This window comes from Phoxinus phoxinus, assembly GCF_949152265.1.
Source record: "Phoxinus phoxinus genome assembly, chromosome: 17".
In the NCBI taxonomy this organism is placed as follows: Eukaryota; Metazoa; Chordata; class Actinopteri; order Cypriniformes; family Leuciscidae; genus Phoxinus; species Phoxinus phoxinus.
The window spans coordinates 26560504-26575163 of record NC_136892.1 but is presented as its reverse complement, the minus strand read 5'-3'; the positions used below and the strand labels follow the sequence as shown (position 1 = coordinate 26575163).

Sequence of the window (14660 nt, the reverse complement as noted above, 5' to 3'; positions counted from 1 at the left end):
GTTTTGCTACACTACCATGGTATTTGTAGTGAAACTGTGGTAATCAATCTGAGAGAAAAAAAAAACAAAAAAACATGGTTACTACACTTTTACTTTAAAAAAACATGATTAATGCCTCCTTCATTGTAATTGTGTGGAAAAGAGCAACAAATTATATTTATTTAAAACGTGTTTTTTTGTGCTCCACAGATGAAAACCACTAAAATAGTGTCAGTTCTTAAGCAAAAAAATTCCATTGGCAATTTATATTGAGAAGGCCTTTCAAATTCCTATTCAGTTTCTGAATTTGAGTTGAGGAAGCAAACCGATTTCAGTTTGAAAGGAAGTAAAATTCAAATGAATTTAAATCCAGAGACATTTATATAACTATGTTTAAAAAGCAATGTTGGTCGGTTGGTCGGATGGATGGATTTATTCATTAATTAATTAATTCATTCATTCATTCACCTTGATTTTGCCAAGTAATACATGTTCCTGGATCAACATATTTTGTTGAACTTGAAACAACATTCCTGTCCAAAAATGTAGTCCTGACCATATCCCTACCCCTAAACTTAACCCTACCCATAAGTTATCCCTAAAATCAGAGGGAAATTATGGTTAATAACACTGATGTAGAAGCACCTAACCCTGGTTAAGACAAAACTTGACAAAAACTGTAAACTTGTACCTCAAATCTGATTGGATGATTGGAATGTTGCACTTGGTGAAATCACGGTGACCATAGATAGAGACATACTTCATTTCCCAGAATGCATTACTTATTTTGAATTTCTTTTATTGTAATTCAGTGTTTTCCTTTTCAAATTCCAATGAATCTTTGTGTGTGCTGTGGCCGATTCACACTCATCAACTGAAAGGGAAACAATTCTACAATTCTGACATTTGAACAATCCCGCTGTTCACATGATGTCCAATGCAGATTTGCATGAGATGCAGGTAAGCAGGTTTCTTAACAGGTTAAGTACTGATTGCTTTTGATTGAAAAGATATGTAAAATACGTGCTCGCTCTCCACACTGATTGCAAAGAGCCGACTCTCAGCTGCTAATGTTTTCTACCATCACAGATGTCCTGTGTTTCCCCAATCAAGTCAGTGAATTTAATCACCACATCCATTTGTCAGGCCCCAAGTTTGGGTTGTGGATTCGCCTCTGCATATGAGATGTATTCATTACTGCCGCTGCACTTCAGTAATTTCCAAACAGATGCTTAATTTGGCCGTTTTAACATATGCTCGTCATTTCTACACGCATCGGGGACTTGGCCATACAGAATCCCCACATGTGTTGAATGTGCTAACGGAGGTGTTGATGGGACTGTCATGAGCTAATGAAACTGTCACCAAAATAGCATCACTGTGTATATTTGACCACCGCATCTGTGTCAATACTAGCTCTTTAGTCGGACAGACAGTTAAGTTTGAAACCACCTCTCCATTAGTCTTGCTGGTAATAACGTAACCTCAGCACAGATGTGAGCAAGTTTATGGACTGTGTCTTTTGATGGAGAAAAGGAAAAATGTCTAAATTTAAGAGATAGAGAGACATATCTGGTGGAAAATGTTTTTTTTTCTTCTTTTCTTTTTTTTAAGGCATCAATGGTGGATTAATGTGGCTCACAGACCCATTAGGGTCTATAAAGGGAAATGAGGGGTAGTAAATAGAGATTTTTTTTATGTGTCCATTGTCCAGACAAATATGCAAAGAGGAACTAAAGCTTTTAGTGAATCTCTAGGCAGTTGTTGTCACATTTAATATTCCTTGATGTTATATAATGTTATATATATGATATATATATATTCATATAATTTGGACTTCATAACTCTTAAATAAACGTAAATAACTCACACATACGACTTTATATCACGCAGCTCAGAGAAAAAACATCACTTTCTCTGTCTCCCTCGGTAGAGATCCTGCTATTGGGGCGCGCGATACGACAATACATTTATCAGAATTATGAGATAAAACTTTGCAATTATCTTTTACATTTTGTTACTCTGTGGCAAAAACAAGCTTCAATACAGAAGTCCTAGAGATTTTTCGACACAACAAAAGTTCATTGTAAAGATCATCAATTATTGAATTAGTTCAATTCATATATAAAGCATGTAACCATCTATAAAGCAGGAACCTCAGTATAAATATGAGACTGACTAATATTAGCATATGCTATTCTTTGTACAATGTAACTAGTACATCGGGTGTTATAGGAAGTCTTCCCTTTTTCCGGTTGACCTAATTTATGCAGCCTAGCAATCACTGATTTGAATAATAGAAATTGAAAATGCTTTGTGTGTATGCCAGGTTAAAGAGGTGTGTTTTTTGTCTACTGACAGAGTGTGTTTGCTTTCTGAACAAGGCTAGGAAGACTGTTCCAGAGATTGGGCGCTAAACTATGCAGACATCCTTGTCCGTCAAGTTGGCTGGCAATGATATTGACCATGTTGAGGTGAGGGTCACTTTAGTTCATATGATGATAAAGCTAGTCTCATTCTCAAGTGTCAGACATTGATTAGGAAGTGCTCCATCACAGACAGACATGACCATATCTCAGCTTGAGTGAGTCCCATGGTTAAAAAGCTAAATCCAAATTTTCGCTTGTTAACAGTACATCTATTTCATTAGAATCTCTTGTTCCAGCCAGACAGTAACCAAGAAAACAACTTTTAGGTTGAGATCTTGAGAACACAACTTTAGTTTTTAGTACACCGCTCTGTTGTCGTGTAAACATACCCTAAAACAAGACAGCATGATCTCTTAGTGCTTCTGTAATCACTTAAAACACATTGTGGCCAAAACAAACCATCTGAACCCATTTTTAATGCAGTCTGAGTCATAGTTCATTTTACTTTACGTAGGTTTGACTTAGTTTTCCGGGTTGAAGGGATGTCAAGCAAACTGTTCATTTTGTTGTCTCTCTATTTGGCAAGTTTGTACCACCTGAGGGATGAATTTGCAGTGAAATACCAGTTTGATGCTAATGGATCCACAGCCATCGATGTCAACAACAACAACAAAAGGCGTTTTTTCTAAAAGTTGACGTATGTATTTGGTAGGATTATATGTTTAGTTGTATTCTGTTATCTACATTAACATTTTTCTTTCCCTGCTGTCCTGACCTCCAACCCATTTTTGGGGTCGTGACCCAGCAGTTGAGAACGTCTGGTGTAAAAGACAAGATTGCAGTCTTAACACATGTGACCAAGATTAGGCAGTCTTTAGTCTCGCACAGACAAACGCAAGACCCTGTCCAACAAGGTGAGGAGTGTTCCGACAATTTGCCAGGCTACCTGTTATTGCAATATTCTGATATCCATCAGTTAGCCACCCAGAATGAGAGATGGATAGGCATTTTTTCACTGCAGGCTAAAATGTAATGCTAGGCATTTTTCTTAATACCGTTTCCCCGCTGACACTCTCAAGCCGGCCAAGGTGTTATTGTAAACCGCACAGAGTAATGATAAGCATGAATCTATGTCAGCGGCCATCATTACAGCGGACCCTAGAGATTGCACTGTCACGGCTACAGCCTTTTCTTACACCCTATTCTTAAACAATAAAACTTCCATGCGGAAAACAGCAGGTCGTTTCCTCTTCCTCGCACACACATACACCAGTGCCAATTTAAATGGTAGTTCATCAGCAATTATTTTATTAGCACCTTGCAATTATCTGCATGGAAACTGCATGCTTCTTGTGTGGGCTGTGGGAGATCACATGATGTGGACCTGGAGTGCAGCAAAAAATGCTGTACTGTATTTATCACACGTGACTGCAATTATCTATGATCATCTTCTGCCCTCTGTTTGGGGAATAGGATGACACCTTGCTTGGATAAAAACTTCAAGGATTCACCTTCAGGAGAATCATAGAGAATCGCAAATCCTGCAATTTTCTCAGCTGTGGAGGTTGATAATTATAGAGGTCGCTCCAGGGCTCACTTGTTTGAGTTCTGCATGAAATTGACATGCAAAAGGTGCAAAGCATTTCTTCTGTACTATTTCAAAGTTAGTCTCTGTTGCGGTTGTCATAATCCAGTTGAGAACTGTTTCGGTTGGTTATAAACGTGAAAGGTTAGTTCACCCAAAAGTAGAAATTATGCATCATTTACTCATCACCATGCTGTTTCAAACCTGTAAAAAATGTACTCTCCAATTTTATTTTATTTTATTTTGAATGTTCCACAGAAGATAGAAAGTCATATGGATTTTGAACATGACGGTGAGTAAACAATGACAGTTTTTTTTTTTTTTTTTTTTTGTAACACTTTATTTTGATGGCCCATTTTAGACATGCTTATGATTAACAATGCACCTACTAGTCAATTAATATCTGCTAACACTTTATTTTGGATGCTCCCCCAACAGACATTGTACTGACTATAACCTAACAGTCTACTAATACTCTACTAATACTTGAATGAGAGTGCGTTGACATGTAGGTGCAACGGTTCTTATTGTCAACCGAATGTCTATAAAGGGAACCATCAAAATAAAGCATAAACATTTTTTTATTCATTTTGGGTGAACTATCGTTTTAAGAAGATTGTGTTAGCACGTTTTGCAGTGAGAAATGAACCACCGACTACAACATATTACTCTTGAACTATGTGCTCGTTCGAGGCTATAAAACCTATTTCTATAAAACTTCCCCTCTCATTATTGTACTTCAGCTCTAGCCAACTTTGTAGGACGAATTTAATGATCAGATGTCATGTTTGATTACTACAGGCTGTGAATTGAATGCACTCTAGCCAGAGGGCAACTTTGCCCGTCACAGACATTCTTTACATCAGACTTGCACCTGGTTCCAAGTCACCTGCTAATCTGAACATATTTTCCTCAGGTAATCTTAATATTTTGATGAAGTAGACCTGCAAAAAACATGTATTTGCCATATAGCATAACAAATTTATAAGTATTTATGTATGTACAACTTTATAAACATGAAATCTTAATGAATTCTTTGTATTATATTGGTATGTATGTTTAAATGTACTGTCTGTTATATAATAAGTTGTTCTAAATTCGAATCTGTCTGTCTATCTATCTATCTATCTATCTATCTATCTATCTATCTATATCTGTCTGTCTGTCTAACCTGTCTGAAACTAATATATTATATATAGACTCATTACATGCAAAGTGAGATATTTCAAGCCTTTATTTGTTATAATTTTAATGATTATGGCTTACAGCTTATGAAAACCCCAAATTCAAAATTAGAATATTGTGAAAAGGTTTTCATAGCTGTAAGCCATAATCATCAAAATTATAACAAATAAAGGCTTGAAATATCCCACTTTGCATGTAATGAGTCTATATATAATATATTAGTTTCACCTTTTAAGTTGAATTACAGAAATAAATGTTGTCTGTCTGTCTGTCTGTCTGTCTGTCTGTCTGTCTGTCTGTCTGTCTGTCTGTCTGTCTGTCTGTCTGTCTGTCCGCAACACTATTCATATTGAAATTCAAATAGGACAGTCAGGCTCTCTGTCATCACTTTTAATTATCTGATCTTCTCATTATCTTGCTGGCCACGCCTGGCTTCCTCCCTAAAACAATCCTTCCACACGTGCCATCTCTCCTCTACCTGCTTCAGCCCAGCTCACTCCATCAGCACTTCTCTTTACACAAGGTCCCTTTATCCTCCTTTTTCCTCCCGTGCAACAGCCCGTTTTTATTTCCCTCAGGGTATTTACAGCTGACAACAACTTAATTATTGGATTCTGAAGAGCAGTTCATCAGTTGTCTTCTCTTTTGCTCTTTCACCTTTCCTTGAGCAGGTTGATGGATACACGGCTCGGTCTCCACAGGGGTCGTCGGACAAATGGAAGAGTGGCTTTCATCTCAACAATCCTATCCGCTGCTAAATGCCTGTCAGAAGCTGTTTGGCTTCCTGCAGCGTAGGGTTGAGTAAGGTGACCTCCAGAGGTCTTACCACCAGGTGGACCTCAATCAAACTGCTTACAAAGTCCCTCTTGGGAAGGAGACCACCCTTCAGTTCATAAGCACTGTCCAAGATCAATGCACCTACTGTTAGCACACGTATATTGACCTCGGTACACATTCTTTTTGGAACCAGAACCAGAAGGCTGCATTTTTGAACGATGAAGCACTTTCTTGTATCCCAGCTCAATATGCAGATACAGAAGTAGCCGAATGCGAGTGTACCTTAAACTTTTAGAAAGTACTTTTTTGCGTTGACTTCGTTGTCTCACAGCTCTTTTTAAAGTTTAAGTTCTCTTTTCAGCCCCTCAAGAAATCTGCAGTCCACCCTCTGACCCACAACGCTATATAACATAAGACACATCATTAGCCGGTATAGATCGAGCTGCTGGACAACAACAGTCTGGGGAGAAACGGGATTAGGCCAGGAACTCTACCTGTTGCCCCGACTGAAAGGTAAAACAACCACTACCATTTTAGGTATATTATTTTTGCATAATGAGACCGGGGGAACTACTAATTATAATGGCAAAACTATACCTTTTAAAATCAAATTATTTTTAAAATTCAGAAATGTATTTTGTTTGTTTGTTTGTTTGCTTACTTCAGACAGAATATTATATATATATATATATATAGAGTAGGCTGATTGTTGTTTATCTATGTCAATTACATTCATTTATTCATTCATTAATTTAGGCAAATCTCATATGATATCCCATATAAAACATTTCTCCCTCAAATCACAAGAAAATAAAACAAATTCAGTTAAATTTAATTCACATTTATATATTTATGCAAATATAGTGCATTTCACAATACGTATCATACAGGAAATGCATGTTCCTATATTACAAATTAGAGTGATCTGTGTCAAAGTAATGTCAATATTCTACAAGATAATACAAATCCTGCATTTAGCGAACATTTCATATTAATTTTAGGCAGAAAAAAATCATTACAGGTTGTGATCACAATGATTACAATATATAGAGCAATTGTCAGTTGTGTATGTTGATTCAGAGTTGGCGTCATCACCTGAAGTGCTCGCAGGAGTTGGAGTCGTCTCTTCACAGGTGTCGGGTCATCTGAAGTCTTCGTAACAGGCTGGATCCAAACTGGGGCTGGTGTAATCCCTATTACCTCAGTATGTGCATATCAGGATAGAAACAGAGAAGAAAAATGGGAAATTATTTGCATAGCAGCTGTTCATGACATTTTAAGCAAAAGATAATTGTGCAATTCATCTGATATAACTGGAGTACAAGGTTATGAGATGCATAATGTGAATGCTAGGCTAAAGAGATGTGGCTTTAGATTTTAAATGGGAGAGTGAGTCTGAGCCTCAAACATTAGGCTATTCCAGAGCCAAATGTGAAAACGCTCTCCCTGGACTTAGATATCCTAGGTATTACCAGAAGCCTAGAGTTCTGTGACCTTTAAGAGCGTGATGGATTGCAGGGCGATAGAAGATCAGTTAAATACACTGGAGCAAAACCATTTATGCCCTTATAGGTCATCAGCAATACTTTGTAATCGATATGGAACTTAATAGGTAACCAGAGATGATAAAATTGGTGTTATATGATCATATTTTCTTGACCTGTAGAACTCTAGCAGCTGCTTTTTGGACTAACTGTAGCTTGTTTATTGAGGAAGCAGGACAACCAGCAAGTAATGCATTACAGTAATCTAGTCTATAGGTCATAAATGCATAAACAAATTTTTCTGCATCAGAAACACATAACATATTCTGCTTAGCGATGTTTCTGATGTGCAAGAAGGCTGTTTTTGTAACATGAAATATGATTTTCTAAATACAAGTTGGCTAATAGGCCTTTAACACTGTGAATACTGTATGTAATACACAGTGACATTTTTATGATAAATATGTACCCTTGAAATATGGAAAAGTATCTTATCACTGTAATTATTGCACTGCAAAAAGTATTATATGATTATTTCAATTGCAAAGCACAGTTATAGTAATTGATATAATGAATATAATTGACAAAATAACAAAACAATTAAATATAATTATAAATGTTTGTGTGTGCACAGGAATGTACTTAATCATAATGAAAATAATGTCATTAAGATTTTACTTGTTTTAAAGAATATAGGCTTCAGTTTCTTCAGCTAAAGCATAATGACTTATCTCTCTTTTTAAGCTGATTTTAGGGTGAAACATGACCCAGAAATGTCTTCTTTAATAATATAAATTGTTGTTTTGGATAGCAGTGGAGGCCATTTAGTCCAGTTCAGCTCTAGCTACAACATAGTATCTTGTATAATTGTATGTGAATTGAGACAGAGCCAAGGTGCTTGTTCAGTCTTTCAGAGCAGAATACCCTGATGACATTTGTTCTTGCCCTGCAGAACAACATCTGATTCTAGCTAATGAGCTAGCGTTGTAAGCCAGGGAGGCTAACACATTTGTAAAACCAGCTGGTGTCATGCCTCACCAGGTCAGATACCCAGAACACGTGGTCCTACAGTGAACAACTCGCACAGGCAGGCACATAAAAATGTGAAGATAGATTTATATAATGCAGGTTGTACAGATGCAGAGTTATGAATTGTTGGCTTGTATGTATGAAAGAGAAGAGAAAGAGAGGGAGATGTGTTTGTCGAGTTGTGGTGTGTCCTCAGAGACGTCTGTTTGTCTGGCTGAGATCCAGAACTAATCAGGGATGTTGAGTTGCTCTCCCATAAGCAAACTAAGACTTCTTTTTTAATTTCCTAGAATATATACACTCACTATTTCAAACCAGTTATATTTTTCTTTATTTACAAAAATGCTTTGGTGAATAAAACATTTCCCAGTCACATTAGCATCAAAATGGCAAAACAACGTTCTGCCGCAAAATGCGTGCAGTTTTGTTTTATAACCGCTAGAGGACCAAAATTATACCTTTAAATAATATTTGCATAAAGAAAATTAGGCTTATTTTAGGACCATCAAGATTATTTGCATTGTGACGTTATTTTCATGACACGTTTCCCCCATAATTCGCATTGCCATGCATTAAAACATGTTATTTATTTATTTATTTTGTCCTTGCCATTATTCTAAATCTAAATGAGCCAAAATGAAATGTTTTACAACAAATAATTCATGATGTACCAATAATAATTCTAAAATAATCTTTATTAAAATATAATTTCTTTGTTTACATTTTGTGGTGAAACTTCTCACTGACATGTTCTTGACAGATGAGATTCACCCTTACATAAATTATACATTCAAAATGGTAATGAATAAACAAAAATAAACAGGCTATAGGCTGCATACACTGCATTTTATACAAGGCATGAGGCATTTCACCCACGCATGTGATGACTTAGTAGAGCACATGTTTGATGTCTGGCATTTTTCCAAAGGCTTGTTAGAGATAACTGGACCAATGGGTCCTGCTCTTCTCACACTTCTCGCTGTCTAACAGCACTTAGAGAGATCTGAGAAACAAACTGTGAGCAGTTGTGTTAGCAAGAGATTTAACTACAGCCTTTAATGATCACCTTTACCTCATAAACACCAAACAGAGGAATGAAAATCGATGAAATGGCCATTTTTAAAATAGTCAAATATGAGTGGTTGGTGTGTTGGTTTTATAATAGAGCGCAACAGTCGGGCTCTGGAAGTTAACATCCCATTATTTTTCTCCATAGGGAAATTGGCTTTAAAACATAAACCTTTCAAGACAGCCTTACTGTGAGCTATGTGTCACCATTACTGTACGTTCAGTTTTATTATGTTGCAGGACTTTTAGTTTGTATTTCTTCAGTTCATGTCTGTCTTTGTTTGATTTCCCACCACTCTTAGTTACCATCACATTAGTATTAGTTAATTTGTTCCAGCTGTGTTCTATTAATTTCCTTGTTTAGTTCGCTATATAGTTGTACCGCTGTCTTCTATCTTTGTCTGTCTGATCTCGTTCACATTTAGTGCTGTTTTGCTAACGCCTGTTTGCCTGTCTTGGGGATTATGATTATTAAACTTCGTTGGAACTTTATTCTTCTGCCTTCGCTGTATTCCTGCATACACCCTGTGACACTATGAGGTTGTTAATCCATGGTATACACATTTGTTCAAGCCAACAGTTCACGCTATTTCAAGTTTATAAATAATAATTTCCTGGTGAAAAAAACCCCAGTCCTGGTGACTACTATGCTGGTCAAAGCCAGTCCGTGAACATTCGAGTGCAAGTTGACTGAGCATCTGCAACCGTAGTTAGGGACATGTTTGAATGTATATATTATATATATTAGTCAACATTTGAAGTGGATCAAAAAAGTTCATCAAAGTTGTCTTAAGACAAGAACGGGTATTGTTCAAAATTCATGTATAACTTTGATGAAAGGTTTTGATCCACTTCAAATGTTGACTACAGTATATATACTGTATATATATTTACTTGATCCTAAATGTCACAGCAAAAAGCAAACTGTGACTGGTCATTTTACATTTAATGCTGACTTTAAGTAAATCTCTAATGTGTTTGGCTATCCTGAGGCTCGTTATTTCACCCTATCAGTCTCAGGCTCAGCTATGACTCATTTCAAATTATATCAGCACTCTACATCGCAGCGGCTTTTCAGAAGTAAACACATGCATCTGTGCACCACTTCACTCTTCTCTGGTCTCTTTAAGTGCCTCTACAGGAGGGCAGGCTCTCTGATGTTAGTGTTCATAGCTTTTCCCTTGACATGTCCGTCCCTGGTGGATTGCCTAATTGTCTAAGATGTCATATTCAAGGGAGTCCAGCTTAGCAATGCCCCATTTTGCATGTGTTATGGAGCTTCAGTGACCTTTTTGTTCCCCTCATTAAAGCTCTGGCTATTTGATAATTAATCTCTGATGTTCTTGTTTTCAAGGGAATGGCAGCGGTTGTGACAGATGCATATCACGCAATGACCTTTGCATTGGTCTGAGCCCAGCATTTAAGGACAGTTTATCACAGAACCTGCCAATCAAATGCTCACATGGCAACATGCTGTTTTTGATAATAAGTTGCTAACTATGTCCTCAATGACGCATTTTTATAGGCACATAAAAAATGGCATTGGTAGACGCTAATTAGGGGGCTTCAGGCCCCTTCTTTCATCTCAGTCCTAAAAATCAGTGGTAATGTGGTCTCTCTTCACATTTGTTAAAAACAGCAGTTGCTTTATAGGCTATCTGAGGATACTTCACTCGGAATCCTCCTCTTAGCAGTTATAAAAACTTTACAGTTGGTTACATTAAAGTCACCATGAAATCAAATTTAACAATTCCTATTTTTTCATGGAATATTGCAATATTTATCATAAAGTATCTGTGCACATTATTTTTTTTTAATTCATGTGCCCTTGTAATCTTTAATCAAAATAACTTCCTCTCTTGCAGCGACATCTCTCATTAGGCCTGTTCGACTTCATGCAGCGCTGCGCAGACCGATCGGCGGCTGATTTGAAGCAGTGCATGCCGGTTAGAAATTGTGTCCGACTTGAGAAAGCGCCGACGCCATGTGACGGTGACACATGCCGTCAAAGAACCGCGAGAGCGATTCGAGAGCAGCGACACAAGCTCTGATGGCGACAATGTAGTTGTTTTTCATCTGTTTTTTTTATAACAGTAAAAGCTCTTCATGTATTCACGATGTTATAGTGTGTCATGTTTATCAAAATAAAACTGATGAAAAACAACTACATTGGCATTTAATAGTAAAGGCTTATGGTGAACTTTATTCTTGTACAAACATATGCTGTATTTAGCAGTACATAAAGTAGGAACGTATCTGAAACGTCTGTGTATTTGACAAATATTGCATTTATTTCACTTCAGCTGTGGTAAAGTATGCAAGCACAACGTGAGCGGTCACGGGAAGCAGAAAGTGTCCGACTTCACGTCTCCGTTTTCTGCTCCTCCCCGTCTGCACTCGGCAACTCTCGCCGGTCGGTTACATCCAGCCACAGCCGATGTCCAACACACCTTTTCTCTGATTATGTGTTTACTGGCATCAGGGTGGGACATCCCGTCACTCACATGAGATCGACCAATAGCAAACCACAATGATTCAACAATCCAATCAACTCCTGATGGACAACACCATTTTTTCTTGTTCGAGAAGACATTTCACTCGAATATACGTCACAATAGGTAAGAAAAGACTATAACAACTTCTGTTTCATGCCAACGTTAAAGGGATAGTTCACCCAAAAATGAAAAAATCTGTCATCATTTACTCACCCTCAAGTTGTTCCAAACTATAGGAATTTCTTTCTTCTGCTGAACACGAGAGGATATTGTGAAGAATATGAGAAACCAAACAGTTGGGGGGAAAAAATACTATGGAAGTCAATGGGGCTCATCAGCTGTTTGGTTACCGACATTCTTCTAAATATATTTTTTTGTGTTCAGCAGAAGAAAGAACTGGTTTGGAACAACTTGAGGGTGAGTATATGATGACAGAATTATAATTTTTTGGTAAACTAATCCTTTTAAGTATCCTTGATGGAGCTTGTTAGAGGAGACAAATAGCAACAACATTTCGGTGACATGATTGTCACTGCATGTTCCTTTTCAACCCAACTCTTTCAACTCAACACTCCAGTAAAATCAGTTGACACTCAAAACAGTAAAAAGTTGACACTCAAGCAAGATTAATGAAAGACTGAACTGAATTACATACCTATTACCCACTATATTTTCCAGTTTCTTTTCTGATAATTGTCACCCCCAGCACTGAGAAAAGGATATTGTCCTTCCCAAAAGCCACGTGTTTAATGGTTACCATGTAATGACCCTGCGGTTTAGTAAACGAACATTAAATTACAAATAAATTAAGGGCGTGAATCGCCTCTGCACCTCTAATTTAGATGAGTCCAGTGTTTGCGGTTACTTCTTAAAACGCTTTCTGCAATTAGCCGCTGGGAGTGATGCACCAATGCTAATTATCGAATAATTGCTGTGATCACGTTTGTAGAGGTGAATGAGAAGGTTGTTTATTCATGGGTCTCAAATTTTAGGACTCCTTTAAGTGGCATTGCAGTAGATTGCAGGTTTTTCCTTCATTTTGATGTCTAATGACATGCACTGCGTTGCTCGTTGGTATATATTTGAACGTAAATGGCTAAACATGCTCCAAAAAGTTGCTAATAATTAATAAACTAATAAAAGTAACGAATAAAACTAATACAAATTCATAATGGACTCCTAAAGGGTTAGTTCACCCAAAAAGTGAAAATTCTGTCTTTCATTTACTTAACCCTCAAGTCGTTCCAAACCCATAAGACTTTTGTTCACCTTCGAAACACAAATGAAGATATTTGAGTGAAATCTGAGAGATTTCTGTCCCTCCATTTTAAAGTCTATTCAACAAAACTCTATTAAAACTCTATTCGTCAAAACGTCCATAAAGAGATCATAAAATAAATCTCAATGAATCGAGTGGTTTAATCCAAGCCTTCTGAAGAGATATGATCACTTTATATGACGAACAGATTTAATTTAGACTTTTATTCACATATAAACATTGATCAGCGGGCATAAAAATAAGCTCAACCGAACCTGCAAGCATGCTTGAGCTTCTATTTACCAAATTGATATGCTATATATGCAGGTTCGCTGATTAATGTTAATATGTGAATGTTAATATGTGATAAATGTTCATCATCTAAAAGTGGCCGTGTATCTTCAGAAGACTCAACTTGATTCATAGGGATTTTTTTATGATCTATTTATGAGTGTTTTAAAGCATCAGAGGTTTGGGGGAATAGACTTTCAATGGAGGGACAGAAATCTCTGTAGATTTCATTAGAAATACCTTCATTTGTGTTCTGAAGATAAACAAAAGTCTTGTGGATTTGGAAAAATATGAGTAAATGATGACCGAAATTTTATTTTTGGGTGAACTAACCCTTTAAGTGGTCAGGTTTAATGTTAAAAGTTGAAATTAAAAATATGCCTGTGGCAGCTTTACAGGTTGAAGAAATCTCTCCAGGCACACAAGTGTACAAGAAGACTACAGTCCTCAAGGAATCATGTTCGGTTTGTTGCGTTCTCTGGCATCACCTGAAAGTAAACTCGACATCTTACACACAAGTAACCCAAGATGTTTACCTGACCTCCAACCCAAGAACAAATCCATCAAGACTATCCGCTGCTCAGATCCCATATTTCGATTTTCCAAAAGACATGCAAAATTTAGTGCCATTTGAGATTGACTTTGTAGAAAATATAGCTAACTGAAGATGCTAATTGTTAAAATGACAGCTGTAATCATTAACCTTTGTGGTGAATTTTTAAATAGTAAAATTAAAATTAAAATATGTCACACTTTTCTTTTTTATGGTATTAGTTGGACACATTAGTTGAAGATGACAAACATGCCAATGAATGTCTAGACAGCCACTATAGTCCCTTTTACACATTTATACAGTGGTAAAAAGTTTGGAATCATTTAGCTTTTAATTTTTTATGTTTTTGACAGAATTCTCTTATGCTCACCAAGGCATTTATTTGATATGAATGATTTCTGGAGGATCATGTGACACTGAAGACTGGAGTAATGATGCTGAAAATTCAGCTGTGCATCACAGGAATAAATTACATTTTTAAATATATCTATATAAAAAAACTGTTACATTAAATTGTAATCACATTTCAAAAACGTACAGTTTTACTGAACAGACACTTGAAAATCATTCCAAACTTTTGACCGATA

General features: G+C 36.7%; 1 long non-coding RNA gene across 1 annotated transcript; it reads left to right on the top strand.

Annotated features, from left to right (window-relative positions):
• Positions 1-810: 810 nt before the first annotated feature.
• Positions 811-6387, top strand: LOC306984951. Its single transcript, XR_013794696.1, has 8 exons — positions 811-939; positions 2364-2453; positions 2935-3045; positions 3157-3262; positions 3822-3980; positions 4735-4849; positions 5790-6193; positions 6257-6387. It is a non-coding gene; the product is annotated as an uncharacterized lncRNA (long non-coding RNA).
• The last annotated feature ends 8273 nt before the right edge of the window (positions 6388-14660 follow it).